At 43.3% G+C, this 3579-nt stretch overlaps 1 non-coding gene across 1 annotated transcript; it reads right to left on the bottom strand.

Annotated features, from left to right (window-relative positions):
* Nucleotides 1-2909: 2909 nt before the first annotated feature.
* Trnas-aga14 (transfer RNA serine (anticodon AGA) 14) lies at nt 2910-2990 on the bottom strand. Its single transcript has one exon. It is a non-coding gene; the product is annotated as a tRNA-Ser (tRNA).
* Between the last annotated feature and the right edge of the window lie 589 nt (nt 2991-3579).

The following is a 3579-nucleotide window of genomic DNA, read 5'->3' as shown; positions in this document are numbered from 1 at the left end:
GGCTGGCATGTGTCACTTCTTGTAACTAGATAACTAGAAAAAGATATGTGAGAATATTATGACTGGAATGGAGGATTGAATTTGCTTTAAAATATCTGATAGCAGGGAAGGGGTGGGGGTGTGGATGAAATGAAATGGATCGTATGTTAATAACAATTGTTGAAACTAGAGCTACATATGTGGCTGTTATTTTCTTTTCTCTACCTCTTTAATTTTTAAGTTTTTGGATCTGTTTGACATCTTTGCTATTTCTGACATTTTCAGAGAGTAAATTGGTAGTTGCCAGGGACAGAAGGGAGGGAGAGGGAAGTTAGTGTCAAATGGGAAGAGTTTGAACTCGCCTTCTATTGCTGTGAAGAGACACCATGACCATGGCAACTCCTATAAAGGAAAGCATTTAATTCGGACTGCCTTATAGTTTCAGAGGTTTAGTCCATTATCATCATGGTGAGAAGCTTGGTCACGCAGGCAGATGCTGTGCTGGAGAAGGAGTTGAGAGTTCTACATCTTAATCCGCAGGCAGAAGGAGACAATGAACCACACTGGGTGTAGCTTGAGCATAGGAGACCTCAAAGCCCGCCCCCAGTGACACACTTCCTCCAACAAGGCTATACCCACTCCAACGAGGTCTCATCTCCTAATGGTGCCACTCTCTATGGATCAAGCATTCAAACACATGAGTTTATGGGGGCCAAGCCAAACCTCAAACTGCTACAGAAAGACAGAAAGTTCTAGAGATGGATGGTGATGAGGCAGAGACAAATCTGAGGGAAGCGTGTGTTTAATGTTTAAGATAGCCAATGATAATATTGTCTGTTTTATTTTTGCACATTTCTACAAATTGGAAAATTGAAACAAAAAGAGTCATGATTGTAAAACAAGTCATGATTGTAACACCTTCCTAGTGCATGACATCATCTTCCTAGTACATGACATCATCTTCTTAGTGAATGACATCACTTCCCAAGCGCATGACATCACCTTCCTAGTGCATGACATCACCTTCCTAGTGCATGACATCACCTTCCTAGTGCATGACATCACCTTCCTAGTACATGACATCATCTTCTTAGTGAATGACATCACTTCCCAAGCGCATGACATCACCTTCCTAGTGCATGACATCATCTTCCTAGTACATGACATCATCTTCTTAGTGAATGACATCACTTCCCAAGCGCATGACATCACCTTCCTAGTGCATGACATTACCTTCCTAGTGCATGACATTACCTTCCTAGTGCAATGCAACTTTCTTTGTTGTTGTCATTTGTCTATTTGAGATGGGGGAGGGAACTGTCTCACTATGTACCTCACTGAACTTCTGATCATCTTGATTCAGCCTCCCCCGTGCTGGGATTAAGGTGACTCATTATATTCAGCCACCTCCACTTTAATGTTGAGTATTAGAAACCTCTTAAATTTGACCCCATAAAAGTTAAGTAAAATCAAAGAAATCATTCCAGGAGGAGAAAATACACAAAAAAGGGGGGCAGGAAATTTAGACTTCTGGTTCTCAAACATAGGCTGAATAGGTTCTGAAATGTGGGTTGAGGGCTCAAATATAAACATTAAATGTTAGAAATACTGATGGTTTGAGAGCCATCTACCTATCATTTATCTATCATCTACCTATCATCTATCTACCTATCTATCTATCTATCTATCTATCTATCTATCTATCTACCTATCATCTATCTATTTCTGTCTGTGCATGTGTGCATGTGCCTGCTTGTCTGGATGTGGCTCATGTGTGTGCAGCGCCCTTGGAAGACAGAAGAGAACACTGAGCACCCTGGATCTGGAGTTATAGGTGGTAATGAACTCCCCGAGGTGGGTGATAGGAATGAAACCTAGCTTCTCCAAAAGACCTCCAAGTGCTCTTAACTGCTGAATCATCTCTCCAGCCCTCCAGACCTTTTTAACCTGCTTGTGTGTCAGATTAGACCGTGTGTCCTGGAGCCAGAGCCAAAAGCAAGACAAACCTGTTACAGCTCATCAGGCCTGCCTGCCTTCTGAATCACTCCAATGGCTCTATGAGAGCCAAGGCAGCTGATTCACCTAACGTCACAATAGCCACTACTCACAGTCCAAGGGCATACTGGAGTACCAAACATCTCTATGTCTGCCTCACATCCTCCGGCATGTCTTAAGAAAAGGAGAATCTAGCATTGCTGTGGTAACCAATTATGCTGATACCCTGTTGTGTAGCCATTTTCTCCAAATAGAAACATTCCTTCCTGGAATCCCAGGGCTCAAAGTTAGAAGATACACAAGGCCCCTCACAGCTTTACATAAGCAATAATAAGAGCTAGGAGAGGAACTCTGATCCAGCTGCCTGCAAGCTGTGCAGGGAGCTCAGAGACACAGTTTTCCTCCGCTGTCAACATGCTGGGGTTGTGTTTTCATTCACACAGTTGATTCTGAATCAAGAGCACCCTGGGACTGTCCTCAGTGAACTCCCTGGGTCACTGAGCTGGACTTGGATGAAACGATTTCTCTGGGCTGTTGTTAGTGCCCTCTCCTCAGTGCATGCACCTTGATTCACACTCACCCTGAAAAAGTCGGGCAACGGATCTCTTCGGCTCCTTCCCTCAACTGCACATTGAATTTCTAGATTCTTCTGGGAGTAGAGAAGATGCCTGTGGGGACCCACAGGACCATTCAGAGATTCATGAAGTTAGAAGTACTTGGGTGTTACCACTCTGTCCTGTTTGGATAGGAAGCTTCTTTCTCTAAAAGCTTGGTCCTAGTCGATGGCAATGTTGAGTGGTGGTTGGATCCTGAGGAAGCTGAGTTTCTAGCTAACGAAGGAAGTTGCCTTCTAGCTGTCACTGCTTCTCCTCCGGCCTAAGAGGGCCACTCATAAAGAGCACTCTGTACTTTCTTTTTTTTTTCTTTTTTTTTTTTTTCGGAGCTGGGGACCGAACCCAGGGCCTTGTGCTTTCTAGGCAAGCGCTCTACCACTGAGCTAAATCCCCAACCCCGGATTTTTTTTTTAAGATTTATTTATTTATCTATTTAATGTATACGAGTACACTGTAGTTGTCTTCAGACACACCAGATCTCATTACAGATGGTTGTGAGCCACCATGTGGTTGCTGGGAATTGAACTCAAGACCTCTGGAAGAGCAGTCAAAGCTCTTAACTGCTGAGCCATTTCTCCAGCCCCCGCGCTCTGTACTTTAAACAAAGCGTTTATTTCCTGAAATGATTTACTCATTTGATAGATGATATGAAGTCCAACGAAGTCAGAAAAATCACAGCTAGGAGCAATACCTCTAGACAGTAGGAACAAGGATAGAAGTGACATCAGCTGATCTAAAGAATGAGTCACTTGTTGGAACCCCAGTTCTACTATGAAACAAAATCTGGAGGCAGAGCATGAGTGTGTGTGTGTGTGTGTGTGTGTGGCTGTGTATGTGTTATATGTATGTGTGTGTGTGTCGTGCACATATGTGTGTGTTTGTGCATGTGTGTGCATGTGTATGTGTGTGAGTATGTCTGTGTGTGTCTGTGTGTGTTGTATGCATCTGTGTATGTGTCTGTGTGTATTCGTGTGTTATCTGTATATATATG

The sequence above is a fragment of the Rattus norvegicus genome, chromosome 15 (assembly GCF_036323735.1).
Source record: "Rattus norvegicus strain BN/NHsdMcwi chromosome 15, GRCr8, whole genome shotgun sequence".
In the NCBI taxonomy this organism is placed as follows: Eukaryota; Metazoa; Chordata; class Mammalia; order Rodentia; family Muridae; genus Rattus; species Rattus norvegicus.
Note: the sequence above shows the minus strand (reverse complement) of the source record. Positions and strands in the feature narration are given on the sequence as shown.